Source organism: Aquarana catesbeiana, linkage group LG05, assembly GCF_042186555.1.
Source record: "Aquarana catesbeiana isolate 2022-GZ linkage group LG05, ASM4218655v1, whole genome shotgun sequence".
NCBI classification, from domain to species: domain Eukaryota; kingdom Metazoa; phylum Chordata; class Amphibia; order Anura; family Ranidae; genus Aquarana; species Aquarana catesbeiana.
Window position 1 is genome coordinate 192,366,755 of NC_133328.1, and position 16,882 is coordinate 192,383,636.

Genomic DNA, 16,882 nt, shown 5'->3' on the forward strand with positions numbered 1-16,882 from the left:
ACTGTTACTGTGATGAACTATAGATTTTGGATGTTTTGATTACATTTTTCATTAAAACAATTTTTGTGTAGCAATCCCTTTTTTTTCATTTCCTATAATATAAGCCTTTGGGAGGGCTTGATTGCTTGCAGTTGTTACTTTGACCGACGTGCACCTCACCCTTCTGAACTTATCTATAGATGATACATATTACAAATCTTGTGAGAACAAACCTGAAGTGAAACCACCAATGCTGAGTGTAGCAAAAGAAATATGGAAACAAATCATCAAAGCTGTTCTCACTCTAGCAGAGCGGAGGTGCAGATGTATTAGGAGATGTACGGCGTGCCTTGTTTTAGGTGACTTACGGTACCAGGAAGTGAGTGTTATCAGGAGACTGTCAGGACAGAGATTGCAGGTCAGCACGAGGTACATGTGCAGTGCTGGGGACAGATGGTGGGTGACTCGCGGTGTACAAACACAGTCACATAGAAGGCAACATAGACTGTTGGTCATTATGCTGCAGTGATGTGGGGAAGTCTTGTACATACTAAATAGTGATGCTGCATGGAGGACAGTGAATGGGAGTTGCTTGTATTGTGTGTACTCGGCTACTGTAGGGACTACTCGAGGGACTGTCCCTGATTTGGAGCAATGGGGTTTATTTACTAAAGGCAAATCCACTTTGCACTACAAGTGCAAAGTGCATTTGAAAATGAACTGAAAGTGCCCTTGGAAGTGCAGTCGCTGTAGATCTGAGGGGGACATGCAAGGAAAATAAAAAACAGCATTTTTGCTTGCACATGATTGGATAATAAAATCGGCAGAGCTTCCCCTCATTTCAGATCTACCTCTCGGATCTAAAGTGACTGCGCTTGCAGTGCAATTTCAAGTGTACTTTGCACTTGTAGTGCAAAGTGGATTTGCCTTTCGTAACTAACCCACAATCAGTGTTGCCAACCCTACGAAGCAAAATTTACTGGCAGGATACCAAAATTTACAAACAGCACCAATTTTTTACTGGCAAATAATCATGAAATTTACTGGCAGCCGCATTTTTTTACTGGCATTGCAAAAAAGTACCTAAAATTGCAGTTTTCAGTGCTAAACAGTGCAAATATCAATATTTAAACTATGAATACATATCTAGTGCTATTAGCAATGTGTTTAAGTTAGGGTACTAGAACCCAGTCAGCACAGAGTTCCCCCTTACATCAGAGTCTGCAGGATTCCCCCTTACAGTGAAACAAAACTCTCATGTAAAGGGGAACGCTGCAAATCATGATCTAAGGTGGAACTCTGATGTAGAGGGGGGGCTCTGGTGACCAGAGACCACCTTATATCAGAGTCCACTGTGTTCCCTTTACATCAGAGTTCCCAATTACATCAGGGTCCGCAGATTGAGTTCCCCCTTGCACTGTAAGGGGGAATCCTGCTGACTGATGTAAAAGGGAATGCCAGGAACGCTGATGTGGGTGCACTCTGGTGACCAGAGACCACCTTCCGTAGAGTGAATAGAGTGAAGGTAAGGGGAGTTACTAATATAGGTGGAAACCTTTATATCAGTGCCCCCTTACATTATTGTATTCACTCCCCCCTTACATCAGTGATCCCCCCTCAGACTGGCCTGACAGCACTGTCACTGACCTCCTCTCAGTTGCACCGTGTAGGAATCAGTCAAAAGGCTCCAGCTTGGTGGCTCTGGGTGGGTTTTATCCTACAGGAGACGGTCAGATGCTGCGGATATACTACAGGAGACGGTCAGAGACTGCGGATATACTACAGGAGACGGTCAGAGACTGCGGATATACTACAGGAGACGGTCAGATGCTGCGGATATACTACAGGAGACGGTCAGATGCTGCGGATATACTACAGGAGACGGTCAGAGACTGCGGATATACTACAGGAGACGGTCAGAGGCTGCGGATATAATACAGGAGACGGTCAGAGGCTGCGGATATAATACAGGAGACGGTCAGAGGCTGCGGGTATAATACAGGAGACGGTCAGAGGCTGCGAATATAATACAGGAGACGGTCAGAGACTGCGGATATAATACAGGAGACGGTCAGAGACTGCGGATATAATACAGGAGACGGTCAGAGACTGCGGATATAATACAGGAGACGGTCAGAGACTGCGGATATAATACAGGAGACGGTCAGAGACTGCGGATATAATACAGGAGACGGTCAGAGACTGCGGATATAATACAGGAGACGGTCAGAGGCTGCGGATATAATACAGGAGACGGTCAGATGCTGCGGATATAATACAGGAGACGGTCAGAGACTGCGGATATAATACAGGAGACGGTCAGAGGCTGCGGATATAATACAGGAGACGGTCAGAGACTGCGGATATAATACAGGAGACGGTCAGAGACTGCGGATATAATACAGGAGACGGTCAGAGACTGCGGATATAATACATGAGAGGGTCAGATGCTGCGGATATAATACAGAAGACCAAATGTGCTCACTACTACTTATACAGATAAAAAATATAGGAATAAACACCTCAAGACCATCAAGCACAATACATAATCAATTGTATTATGAGCAAACAGTACACACACTATTACAGACACAATATACAGCAGCACTTTTCATCAGAAAATTAGCTAAATCATATTGCTGCTGCTGCCTCCCCTCCTGGCATGCTGGGATTTGTAGTGCCGGGGACACATGAGGTGGTAACTCTGGAGATGACTGCAGAGGCTGTGCCTGGGCTGGACTGGTGAGCAGTGCAGGTAATACTTAGAGATTGGGGGAGATCTCAGAAAAAATCCTCCCTAATCAGTTTTAGAAACAAAGCTCTAAAATATCTGACACAAAAAACGATCTACTGTACACAGCCCATTCTCTGCCCCCCTCCTCCTGCCCACTAAGACCACAAGGCAATAGGGAGACATTGATTTAGCTAATCAGTAGCTTACCCTCCTCTGCTAAGCCGAAGACACTACAGTCTGTCCTATTCAACTGCAGGCTGACTTCACCCCTCCCCCTCCCAGCATCTCCTGTGCAGAATCGAATAAGGCGCGCTGTGGAAGGAAGGGGGAGGGTACAGGACACACAAGTAAGCAGGCGCAGCAGTGAGCAGTGTCAGAGAGATCATCGGGAATGATCGGAGACTCTCGGCATGCTTCGGAACTGCGCATGCGCAGTTCCGAGCCGGCCCGGGACCGTCATATTTTACGGGCATGTTTTTTTTTTCACGGATTTCCACGGGCATGAAAAAATAGCCCCGTTTTTACGGGCTGCCCGTAAAAACACGGGCGGTTGGCAACACTGCCCACAATGTCCCTCTTTACCCCTCATTTGTCCCTCATTTTAGTCTGATCTATATAATTGTATAAAAAAATGCACTTTTTATCTTTCAAAAAGTGTTTTCCATTGCTAAACCTTTCATCCAAATTCTAAATTGCTGCATTTGTACATTTTATAAGCCAATATAAAGGAATAGTAGTGGTTAAAAAAAAAAGACCTTGTGGAATGAACCATTTTTTTTTGGTTAATTCTCCTTTAAGGGGGTGTGGCAGGAGGCGTGTTCTATGCCTACATACATTTGCTAGTAGGTGTCCCTCATTGCCATCTCTAAGGCCCCTTTCACACTGGGGTGGTGGGTGCATGGGCGGTATAGCGCCGCTATTTTTAGTGGCGCTTTACCGTCAATTTCGTGGCGCTACTCGGCCACTAGCGGGGCGCTTTTACGCCCCGCTAGCGGCCGAGAAGGGGTTAAAACCACTGCACAGCGCTGCTGCAGCAGTGCTATGCCGGCGGTATAGCCGCACTGCCCCATTGATTTCAATGGGCAGGAGCAGTGTATACACCGCTCAAAAGATGCTGCTTGCAGGAGGTTTTTTTTTTACTTTTAAAGATTTTTATCCATTTACAAATAGACAAACAATGAATACAAGTTTCTCACGAGGCAATAAACGAGCCTCTATATTACAGAAGAGAACAACAATAGAGATATGATAAGGCCAAGAATCGAAATGTGGTACCACTATCATGGCCGAGAACTCATCCAACTATGTTACCTGTTCTCGGATCCCGGAGAGACCATCCCGGCACCCCTAATGAGAACATACTGTGCCTGGATAGCCACCCCTGGGCTCCCGGAGTGGGACCGTTACCAAAGACAAACCATGAGTTTTGTGATTTACAACAGTAGTTTTGGTACCTAGCCTATGTACCTCGAGGGGGGTGCCCTTTGACCCAATTACCTGCTGGTAACAAGTACATAAGTTCGTATCGGTTGCAGTGGAGGGCCATATTGTATATAAGAGGGGAGGGGGGGAAACAGAATAGAAAAGGGAAAAGAGGAAGAGCCAGTCAGCAAGGCGCGAGCCGGCCGTGGGGAGTAGTTGCGAGTTTGTTATGCCGGCATCCCTGGGCGGAGCGAAATGCCCATATGATGGGCCCAGGGCTCCCAGGTGGATTCACACTGGTCTTTTGTGTCAAGCAAAACACTGATCAATTTTTCCTGGGACATGATCCATGAGATTTTGCATTTGGCAGCTAAAAAGGAAACCCTGGGTTGTTTCCAAGCCTTAGCTATTGTCAGTTTGGCACCCAATAGAATGTTGATTAAATTGTGGGTGAATTTGTGAGTCTTAGGAATGGGAGCGTTAAGGAGGGCCACGGCGGGGGTTCTTGGGACCTGATGGTCAGTCACTTTTAGGATTAGATTGAACATTCTTTTCCAGAAAGGCCTAATTTTGGGACATTCCCACCAGATGTGGGCCATAGAACCCCCAATTTTGCATCCTCTGAAGCAGTGAGGGTTCGCGGAGGGATACATAAGGGCTAATTTGGCGGAGGTGAGGTACCATCTGGTCATCACTTTGAGGTTAGCTTTAATTAGGGGAACATTCCTTATCCCCTTGTAGGCTCTGGAAAAGGAGGTCAGCCGTGTGTCCAGATCCCATTGTATTTGAAGATCATTTTCCCAAGCAGTCATAAATGGGGTTTTGTAGGCCCGCTGGGCAAGTGACTGGTAGATAACAGAGATTCCACCCCTCTGTTCCGTGGCTTGTCCGCACCATAATTCGTAGGCTATGAAGCGGTATGGAATGGGTTTCCCTTACAATACTTTCTCCACAAAATTTGGAATCTGTCTTAGCCTGAAGTGTTTCGAGGTCGGGATCTCCTGCTGCGCTCACAGAATTTCAGTGTTATTGGTCCCGAGGCCATAAAGAAGTGTCCGATTCGATACAACCCCGTGTCCAACCACCATTTGAAGGATATGATGTCTCGACCAGGGGTGAAGTCTGGGTTGTTGAAAATGTGGACTAGGGGGAGGCATTCAGATGTTAGGGAGGTCTCAGTTTTCATCCTGTCCCAAAGGGTCAGGGATTGCGAGAGGGTAGGTGAAAGTATGGGGGGTCGTTCCTTTGAGGTGACCCATAGTAAGTAATCTAAGGTTTATGTGGGGGCAGCCTGTCTCTCAATTTGTATCCAGTCAGGTTTTTCCGATTTGGAATACACTGTGGAGAGTTGAGCAAGTTGTGCCGCCCGGAAATACCAAAGCAGTCTTGGTAGACCTAGCCCCCATTCTTTTTAAGTCTGAAAAGGGTGTTCTGGGGTAACCTATGCCCTGCTCCCCCCCATATGAACTTGGTTACTTTCCTTTTGAAGGGCTTGCAGGTGGTCTTTACTGATGTTAATTGGGATACCTCTAAACAAGTATAGCATTTGGGGGAGGAATGTCATTTTTATGGAATGTATTCTACCTAGCCAGGATAATTCACCTCTAGCCCAATTTTTTCAGGTCCGACTCAAGCTTCTGATAAGTAGGTGGGAAGTTTGCTGAATACAGGTGATTTATTTTAGCAGTGAGATTGATCCCTAAGGAGGTGTCCTTCTACCTAAAATCAAAGTTGCTCTGTAGTGTAACTACTGTGTCTTGTTTTAGTGAGATGTTGAGGGCGTGGGATTTGGCATAGTTTACCCGAAAGCCTGAAACCTTTGTGAAATCTTTTAGGGTTTTGCAGAGGTTTGGGAGAGATGTGATGGGGGAAGTTATGAAAAGCAGCATGTGGTCTGCGAAAAGGCTGCATTTATGGGTCTGGGCTCCACACGAGACTCCTCGAATGTTGGAGTTGGAACATATGGCTATCGCCAGTGTCTCATTGGCAATAGCAAAGATTAAGGGGGAAAGGGGGCATCCCTGTCTTGTGCCCTTGGAAATACTAAACGGTTTCGAGTAGTGTCCTTGGAGGCGAATCATTGCTTTAGGGGTGGAATAAAGGGAGTGTAAAATGCCTAAAACGTTGACCGAAGCCCCATTGTTCCATGAGTGTGAATATGTAGGGCTATTCGATGGAGTCGAACGCCTTGTGTAATTCTAGGGATAGAAGCATCCCTTCTTGTTTGGGGCCTCCGTCCCAACCCGATTGAAGAAGGGAGACTACATCAATGGCCCTCCTGATTTGGTCTGGCCCCTGTCTGCCTGGGATAAACCCCACTTGGTCCTTATGAATGTATCTACCAATGAAGGAGGCAAGGCGATAGGCTAGAATTTTTGTCAATATCTTGAGGTCGTTGTTTATGAGGGAGATGGATCTATAGTTCTCAACCTCCTCCGGGTTCTTGTTTGGTTTAGGGATTACTGTTATGTAGGCGGTATTGAGCTGAGGATCTAAAGGAGAACCTTTAGCCTTTGTATTAAAAATTTTTGCCATGAAAGGTGCTAGTGTATCAGCAAAAGCCTTGTAGTATGGTACAGAAAGTCCATCAGGTCCAGGGGCTGAACCTGTTCTAAGGTTCTTTATGACCTCCTTTATTTCCTCAACAGAAAAGTCCGTCTCCAGAACGTCCCTATGTTCAGACGAGAATGTTGGGATTGGGAGATCCCGGATAAAGCTGGAAATCTCGGGGCCTTTGTCTGTGTGGGTCAAGTTATAGAGTTTGGAATAAAACTCTTGGAAGGCTTAGAGTATCTTATTGGGGTTGGCTGTGGGGGGTTGTCCTGTGTCTCTGATCTTGGGGAGTGGGTGTGAAAACGCGGGGAGAGCTTGGAAGCTAGTCTAGAGCCAATTTTGTCTTTTTGGTGGTAGAATTTTGCTCCATATGTTTCTCCGCTTTTGCTGTGAGAGCCAAATTGAGTTCTAGTCTGGTAGCGTCCAGTTGTTCCGCTAGGGTTTTGGAAGGGCACTTCTTATGTTGGATTTTCAGGACTGCGAATTTGTTTTCCAAGTTTTTAATGTCTATTAGCCTCTCTTTTTTGAGTCGGGTCGCTATATTGATAATTTTGCCCCTGATAGCTACTTTATGGGCTGCCCAGAGTACCTTGGGGAGATGTTTTCTACATTGTTAAGAAGGAAGTATTCCTCTAGGGAGTTCTCTATGTCTGTGGTATTGATGGGGTCACTCAGGATGGATTTATTAAGACGCCAGTGTGTCCCAGACATTCTAGTGAGGGAGTTTTGCAAGGTGAAACGGACTAGGCAATGTCAATGATGGTTGCCTTGTGCATTGAAGAGATAAGGTTGGGGGGCACGAGGATTTGATCTATCCTGGCATACGATTGGTGGGGGGAGGAGTAGTGGGTGTAATCTCTTTTCAAGGGGTTCAACTCTCTCCAAATCTCGACCAGGCCGTGGGCATGAAGGGATCTTGCTATGTTCAAGCTAGCCTTAGTGGGGCATGTTAGCTGGTTCTTCGAGGGTCTAGACTTGTCAAGCCCCTGGTCAAAGGCTACATTTGAGTCCCCTCCGAAGATGACTTCGCCCTCTACAAAGGGGAGAAGGGTTTAAAGGAGTGCTTGAAAAAATTTAGTTTGACCTCTATTGGGGGCATAGTACGAGATTATTGAATATATGTTGCCTTCGATTGAGCCTTTGACAAGGATATATCTACCTTCGGGGTCTCTGTGTGTTGAGATGTGGTTAAATTTGCAGTTCTTTGAGAAAAGAACTCCCTTAGTCTTGTTTGCTGCATTCGCTAGGTAAAATGTTGGGTAGTGTGAGTGGAGGAATTTGGGGTTGTATCGAATCGGAAAATGCGTCTCTTGGAGCAAGACGATATCCATTTTCAGGGAGTGATAGTTTTCAAAAGCTATTCTCCGTTTTCTGGGAGAGTTCAGCCCCTGAGCATTGTGTTTGGCTACCCTGAGATCCTTTCCAGTCGGGATTAAGTCAGTCATTGGGACAGAGGGGTGGAAAGCTACTGCAGCGACCGTCACTTTCCCCTTGATGTCTTCTTCGAGCGGGGCCATAGAGGAGAGTAGGGCTGGTCTCGATCCGGGTCCAGGGTCTTAGGCCATACACTACCTGCTGACTGGCTCGAGAAAGAAAAGAGGTTAGGGAGGGAAAGAAAGAGGGCAACAAACAACACTTGAAACAAAGTCCTCCGAGAAGACTGAGGGCATCTGGTGAGGAATAGTCCTGCCAGATACCCAACATAAGACATCGGTAACCTCTAAGTGAGGGCCGACGACCCATTCCGCAGAGGCAAAAATCCACTTCTAAGGGATGGGTGGAGGCGCAAAGGTGTCACCCCTGACCCTTGCATCTATGTCAAGGGTCTTCATACTACGGCCCTCCAGTTGTTCATGAACTACAATTCCCATCATGCCTAGTCATGTCTGTGAATGACAGAGTTTTACAATGCCTCATGGGATGTGTAGTTCCGGAACAGCTGGAGGGCTGTAGTTTGAAGATCCCTGATCTATGTGGACCAAAAATATAAATTAGCACAGCTAACAGTAACAGTTGGCAAAAAAAAAAGGGGGGAACTTTAGAAAAGGTAATAATGCAATCGAGGAGATCTTGGAAGTAAGCCTCTCGAGAAATCTCCAGCCAGGATGGCTTACCAAGTCCTGGTATCTCCGGGAGAGTTCCTGAAGGGTATTGGGAGGCCTGCCAAAGGGAGCCGAGTTGGCTAACATTGATGTCTCTTAATAGAGGCCCAAGACCCTAAGGTCATCTAGGGCATGCTGTCCCTTTAGGGAGAACTCCGCTCAGTCTTTTAGGACGCTTGTGAACAGTGAAAAAGGAGAATCAAAACAAGATAACAAAGAAGAGGAAAAAAAAAGAAAGGGGAAGTTTTTCCTGAAGGCAAAAACGAATGGGTCATCCTAACAACGGCTTAGGTTAGAAGCCCGGAGCTCCATCAACAACGGGGACTACAGTCCCAGAGTGGGGTACCCGAATGGGGGCGGAGAGAAGGAAGGCTTGATCATCCGTCTTATGGGGGCCTGCCGTCTTCCCTGTGTTCCAAAGGGGGGAGACAGGACTTGTTGGGGATGGTCGCTTGGCGGAGTTCGCTTGTGCCGCAGAGAAATCCATGGGTGCTTCCTGCGAGATCAACTTGAGGTGAAGGAAAAGTCTCTCCTGGTAAGCTGGAGAAGGCATAAGCTTTGCCCTGGATTGTGAATTTAACTGCAAAGGGGAAGGTCCAGTGGTACTTAATGTCCTGTTGGGCAAGGACTGAGAGTAGCGGTTCAAGAGCTCTCCTTTTTTGGATTGTAGAGGGGTATAAATCTGCAAAGATTTGTATTCAGTGGATACGACAAGTGACTTGCTGCTTGAGGCGGGATTGTCTCAAGACTTCCTCCTTAATGACATAGAAGTGTGGCTTCACAATGACATCCCTCAGGGAGCCATCCTTTCTGGGGGGTCCTAGGGCCCTATGAGCTCTGTCCAACTAGTAGTGGGGGGGGGGGGGTGTGCTGGGTAGAAGCTCCTTAATGAGGTCTTGTACAGCATCGGGGATATCTGTGATATTCTCAGGGAGGCTTCGGATCCTAAGGTTGTATCTCCTGGACCTATTTTCAAGGTCGTCAATCCTGGATAGGGCAGTGTCAAGCTGGTCCTGCAGAACCTGGATATGGGCTGCGCTTTGATTAGTGCGGGAGACAGCATGTCCAGTTTACTTTCTATGGCCTCAATCCTGATTAGCAAAGTCAGATTTAATGTCTCTTGTGATTCGTGCGGCTGTGTTGGCCAGTCCTCTCTCCAGGAGGGCAGAAAGTTTGAGGAAAAGGTCCTCCTGCTGGGAGTATGGGTCCCTGTGTGGCAGGCTGGGGGGGAGGAGTAGCATGCTGGAATGGTGGGGAAGGCCCGGCTAGGGACAGGGCATATTCATCCATGGTGCGGCCAAAAAGAGATTCTGTGGAGGCTGGGGAAGGAGCCTGGGGGTATGGTGGGGTTCCCTGGGTCACCTGGGAGTATGTAAGGATCGCTGGTACTATTACTTGCCTCTGCTCCAGCTTCCTTTCCCCGGATGCTGCGTGTGGCTGTGTGGAGGCGACGGCGGCGGCTATCTCAGTATACCTGTCCCGGCCTAGTTTTTCAAAATCCGACCCGAGGTCTCGTCTGGCGGCCGGGCCAGACATCCAGGGAGGCTCCCGGAGGGTTATTGGTGGCGGATGGGACGAAGGCGGCCGAAATTGGGCGGCGCTGTGCCCGCTGTGAGGCTCGTGGGGCAGGGGTGATGCAGAGCTCCGTGGTCAAGCAGCCATTACAGAGCTCCTGCGCATGTGCACTTTGCAGGAGTTTTTTTAACGTCCTGCAAGCGCACCACTCCTGTCTCTCCAGTGTGAAAGCCCGAGTGCTTTCACACTGGAGTGGTGTGCTTGCAGGACGTTAAAAAAACTGCTTTACAGGCGCTATGCAGGCGCTATTTTTAGTGCTGTAGCGCCTGTAAAGCGCCTCAGTGTGAAAGGGGTCTAAATGTTGGGAGGTATGGTATTGTAGCTCAAAGATCCAAAATTCTCAACTTCCAAAATCCCTAGAGCACCTGTGCAGGTAAATATGGCCCTCCTGTGGGTGTACACTTCTGTACAAACATGTGAATGAGACATTAGGGCTAATTTCTAATAGTGGTGAGCAACACACTGGCTAAGTGGTCAGCACTCCTGCCTGGCAGCATTGGGGTTGGCAGTTCAAATCCTAGCCATGGTACCACTTGTATGCAGTTTGCATGTTCTCCCTGTGCCTGCGGAAGTTCCCTCCCACACTCCAAAGACATGCTGGTAGGTTATTTAGCTCCTGTGTAAATTATCCTGTGTATGAATGAATGTGAGTTATGGCCCATAAACCCGATCCGAAAATCGGACGAAAAATTACGCAATCGTGCGATAATCGGATCGTTAGCACTAGAGGTCGACCGATATATCGGCCGGCCGATATATCGGCCGATATTTGGCGTTTTTTACTTAATCGGCATCGGCCGATTGTGCTGATAAAAAAGGCCGATTATAACTTTAGCCGTGACTTGCAAATGACTTCTGTAATAGAAGTCAATTGCAAGTTGTCTGAAGTTTGTCTTCTCTCCTCCTCTGGGCAGCCTGCCAAGTCTGATAAGAAGATACATTGTATCTCTTTCAGGTTCTTTTTATCAATAGACTGAACTCCGTGTGTAGAAGTTTTCAGTTTAACCATTTAAAGACTAAATCTTTTCTGACACTTGTTGCTTACAAGTAAAAATCCTGTATTTTCTGCTAGAAAATCACTTAGAACCCCCAAACATTATATATATATTTTTAGCAGAGACCCTAGGGAATAAAATGGTGATTGTTGCAATATTTTATGTCACACGGTATTTGCGCAGCGGTCTTTCAAACGCAATTTAAAAAAAAAAAATACAGTAATGAATTAAAAAAAAAAAATAAGCAGTAAAGTTAGCCCATTTTTTTTCGTCCAAAAGTTTTGATTACCTGTTTTTGTGTATTTATTATTTAAGATAGGGTTTTTTTTTTTTTTTAGGTTTTTTTAGGTTTTTTTTCTAAATTATACATACAAGTGAACTGATTGGAGGTTTGTTTTGTTTAATGTTTAAATGAAAAAAAATTTCTGTATTACTTAAGGCTGCTTTCACACTGGAGCGGGCATGCGTTGATGGTAAAACGCTGCTAGTTTTAGCGGCGCTTTACCGTCATTTTAGAGGCGCTATTCGGCTGCTAGCGGGGCGCTTATAACCCAGCTAGCAGCCGAGGAAGGGGTTAAATGCGCCCCTGAAGCGCCGCTGCCAAAACGCTTTGCAGGCGCTTCGGTAGCGGTGCGCATTTATTTCAATGGGCAGGAGTGGTGGAGCAGCAGTATACACCGCTCCAAAGATGCCGTTTGCAGGACTTTTTTTTACATCCTGCCAGCGCATCGCCTCAGTGTGAAAGCACTCGGGATCTCACACTGAGACTGCAGGGGAGACGTTTTACAGGCACTTTACAGGTGCTATTTTTAGCCCAAAAGCGCCTGAAAAACGCCCCAGTGTGAAAGGGGTCTAACTGTTAGATTTTATGAGATGAAGGGAAAAAAGAAAGGAAAAAAAAATCGGCCAAATATATCGGCCCAAAAAAATCGGCATCACATATCGGCCATCGGCCACCGCGATTTCTAAATATCGGCATCGGCATCGGCCAGAGAAAAACCCATATCGGTCGACCTCTAGTTAGCACAGAGCTTTCGAGAGCCGATCAGGAGAATTCATCCAATATTATTCGATCGGACAATTTTCCAACTTATGTCACCTACTCGCCACTTTTTTTTTTTTTTTTTTTTTTAATTTAACCACTTCAATACCAGGCACTTATACACCTTCTTGCCCAGACCAATTTTCAGCTTTCAGCGCTGTCGCACTTTGAATGACAATTGCGTGGTCATGCTGACTGTACCTAAATTAAATTTTTATCATTTTGTTCCCTCAAATAGAGCTTTCTTTTGGTGGTATTTGATCACCTCTGCGGTTTTTAGTTTTTGCTAAGCGAATAAACAAAAAGACCGAAAATTTTGAAAAAAAAGTTATTTTTTTGTTTCTGTTACAAAACTTTGTAAATAAGTAAGTTTTCTCCTTCACTGATGGGCACTGATGGGGCTGCACTGACGGGCACTGATAAGGTGGCACTGATGGGGTGGCACCAATGAGGTGGCACTGATGATGGGCACTAATAGGTGGCACTGATGGGGCACTGATAGGCGGCACTGATATGCAGCACTGATGGGTACCCATAGGTGGCACTGATGGGCACTGAAAGGCGGCACGGATGGGCACTGATAGACGGCACAGGTGGGCACTGATAGGTGACACGGATGGGCATGAATGGGCACTGATAGCTGGCACTGATGTACATTAATGGATGGTACTGATGGATGCCAATCAGTGCCAAACAATAATGCCTGCCAATCAGTGATCCCATTGTGACCACTTATTGGCATCCATTGTGGGCACTGATGTGGCATTCCTGGTGATGATGGTGGCATCCCTGGTGGTCCAGTGTGGGCATTCTCGGGGGAGCTGCACTGATAATCAGTCAGCACAGAACCCCCCTGTCAGGAGAGCAGACGATCCGCTCTCCTCTTCTCGCGTCTGACAGACGCGAGTGAGGAAAAGCTGATGAATGGCTCTTCCGGTTTACATCGTGATCAGCCATGATTGGACGCGGCTGATCACGTGGTAAAGAGTCTGTCAGAGACTCTTTACCTAGATCGGAGTTGCGGTGTGTCAGACTGACACGCCGCAACAATGATCGCTGCGATGCACGCCCCCGGTTTTTATTTTTTTGGTCACCCCACAATGCAGTTGTGCGGTGGTTGCAGTACAGTCCTATTCAGTTGAGAGGGTTGCGTTCAGCAGTCAGTACTACCTATTGAACCTAAAAGGGGATCATTTTTACCACACCACAGTGCAAAGCATTACAGCTGTGGCATGTGTATGCCTCTTTTAACTGCCTTTTCAGGTTACTGGAGAATGGTAAAAACGCGTTTCAAAGCACGTTTTTACTACTCGCCCCAACTTCAAGTGTAAACCTAGCTTTGAGCTTCAAAGACAGCTGTATGGGGTTGTACAGTATGTATACTTCTGCCACAGTGCTTTGCAAGATGGTGCTGCAAAAATACTGGCACAGTACTACCATTTTAAAGGAGATTTCTGAGCAATATTCTAATATTCTAATAAACCCCATTTGACTGTCGAAAAAAAAAAAGAAGGCATTTAGGAGTTGGCAATATCCACTCCTGAATGCCTCTCAGCCACACTTGCAGTTCTTTCTGAAAAGCGATCCACTGTGCATGTGTAAATATGCCCTTACCATTTTCTAGAATAGGCTCGAAAATATAAAGAGGAATTTGATTGCTATAGATAAATATGAGACATCGCTTACTTTTAGGCCTTGTTCACACTATCCCCGCTGGTAAAATGCAGTGTTTTACCACACGGCAGCTGCCAGAGTGAGCTCCAGCAGGGAGTGGTGCAATGCGCATTATAGCACATCATGCTACGCACTTTTGTTTCTCAATTGTTATGGGGTGAACAGGGCACAGAAAAAAAGAATTGCCTTAGTAGTGATATGCATTTATTTATTCAGAAAAATGCAGGTCACTATAGATAGTTTAAACCAGCCCTTTGGATACTTGCACACAGTGATGTATGAGCGGCAGATATTCCTGGCACAAAAAAAAACGTGAAGATGGGCTGTATAGCACTTGCGTGTATTGGCACATAAAAATGCTAAGCTTTTTCTAATTAAGGGAAGGTGGCATACATTTGCACATAAAAATACTGACCAGCAATACAGATTCCTTTTTTTTTTTTACTGATCTATACGCAGCACAAGTTTCCATGCCTATGTGTACAATAAAAACAATGAGCTGCATTTAGCTTGGGGAAAAAAATGCCGAATACTTAAAAAAATGATGTCTCATCTGCAAGAGGCCTCATATATATTACCACACAACGATATATGTCAGCACAATGGCACAGCTGGGCAAATGGGCATACAGGTACGTCTCCTTTAAGTTGCCGCATTGTGGGCATGCGCCCGCCCGCCGCATGCTCTGTGACTGTGGGTCCGACGGACTTGATGTCCGCCGGGTGCCCGCGATCATGTCACGGAGCTGAAGAATGGGGAGATGCCTTTGTATACAAGGCATTTCTCCGTTCTGCCTAGTGACATGACATAGTTCCACTGCTCCCTGTCATGTGAGTAGTAGCCCCCCCCAGTTAGAATCACTCCCTAGGACACACTTAATCCCTTGACCGCCCCCTAGTGTTTAACCCCTTCCCTGCCAGTGTAATTTACACAGTAATCAATGAATTTTTATAGCACCGATCGCTGTATAAATGACAATGTTTCCAAAAAGTGCTCTGGTCAGGAAGGGTAAATTCTTTCGGGGCTGAATTGATTAAAGTGGTAGTAAACGCTGTTACACCACTTATGCCTACAGGTAAGCCTTTAATAAGGCTTACCTGTAGGTACTGTGTATATCTCCTGAACTTGCACTGTTTAGGAGATATTCAGAGTGCATGCAGCTGGTGACGTCACCGGCGCATGCACTCTGAAGGTCCAGACCTTCAGAGTCCGTGCCGTAAACGGCGGCTACCCCACGCATGCGTGGGAGAGACGTCATCACACCCCCAGCTACTCATGTAGCCGGAGGCTGCAAACCTAGAAGGAAGACCAGGGGAAGATTTCAGCCCTCTCAGCGATGCATACTAGCACATTATGACATTGCCTTGCAGGGAATTTTCTTTTTTTTTTTTCAGCAACTGCAGTTTACTACTGCTTTAAAGCTGACCTACGTTGAAAAGTGAAAGTGCTGCTGATTTAACTCCCCATCCCTTATACATTTGCATTTTAAACTTTTTTAACAGGGAGTACCTTTTTTTTGACAGGTACCCAATCCCACTTCCTTAAAGCGGAGCTCAGCCATACTGCAGCTGCTGACTTTTAAAACATGGACACTTACCTGTCCAGGGCGCCCGCGACGTCGGCACCCAAGGCCGAACAGTCTCTCGGTCCTTGGGTGCTGCCGCCTCCATCTTCGGTAAGGGAATCAGGAAGTGAAGCCTTGCGGCTTCACTTCCCAGTTCCCTACTGTGCATGCGTGAGTCACGCAGCGCAATACAGATGGTCCCTGCTGTCTCTGGGACTCGTGTGTTTCCCAGCATATAGCGCGGGGGGGGGGGAATGGGGGTGGACGGGAAGTGGTGTAAATACCCGCAGATTCAGCGGATAGTTATGCCGAAAGTGGGTGCAAATACCTGTATTATACAGGTATCTGCACCCCCCTCCCATCTGAAAGGTGGCAATTGTGACACCGGAGGGGGGAGGAATCCGACGAGCGGAAGTTCCACTTTTGGGTGGAACTCCGCTTTTAGGGCTGGGTTCACTCCATAGAGAGCCGGTCACAATCTACTGATATGCAAGGAAAACCCGCATCCAATTCGCAATAGTGTGAACTCAGCCTAACGGAGAAGTATGTCCAAAGCTTTTTTTGGCTGTACTTCTCCTATGGATCACGGGAATGCAGTTCGCTCTGCACTCCTGTGATTCGTTTTCAGCCTACAGCGACTAAAGCCAACTGTCCCCTGACGCCACATAGGCCGGTCCAGGCTCAGGATATGGTCGGTATCTGCCAAGAAGCCTGGACCAGCACCTGACTCACCCTCTCAGCGATCCACTGAGAGCCTGAGCCAGCCGCTTCCGCCCCCTCCACAGCCCAGCACTTCAGTGAGCAGTGGAGAAGAGAGCCGCTGACTGACAGTCATGGCTCGCTGCTAAGAGTGGAGTGGGAGAACTGAGCGATCAGATGTGTTTGATCACTCAGTTCTCACTACAGAGCGGCCAGGGGACAGATGCAGCATTGGATCGATACTGCATCCACCTAGGTGGTGTTTTTTTTTTTTAAAACCCTGGACTTTTCTAAATTTTCACCTAGGTAGGAATGGCATGCTCTTAGGCATGCCCCCTACCCACAGCCTCCTAGGACTTGTCACACGTCCCTGGAGATTACAAGACAAGTCCCGTAGCACTGAATGATCTCGCACATGCGCAGTGAGGAGATGGCTATGAGTCCATAGGAAGTCACAGTCGTCTCTCATATCCAAAATGGTGGTGTCAGGGACCCACAGTGATGAGGAGAACCAGCTGCGGGAAGACAGTCCAAATATCAGGA

The 16,882-nt window shown here is 46.9% G+C and overlaps 1 protein-coding gene across 3 annotated transcripts in view; it reads left to right on the forward strand.

Moving 5' to 3' along the window:
- The first annotated feature begins 336 nt into the window (after positions 1-336).
- Positions 337-16,882, forward strand: part of TPK1 (thiamin pyrophosphokinase 1) — an 881,459-nt gene continuing 864,913 nt past the window's right edge. Inside the window, exon 1 of one of the 3 annotated variants that reach the window (XM_073630451.1) lies at positions 337-408. The gene's annotated coding sequence lies outside the window, so the exon portion shown is untranslated. Of the gene's footprint in view, positions 436-16,882 lie in introns of all 3 variants that reach the window. The other 2 variants (XM_073630453.1, XM_073630452.1) reach the window with 2 other exon arrangements.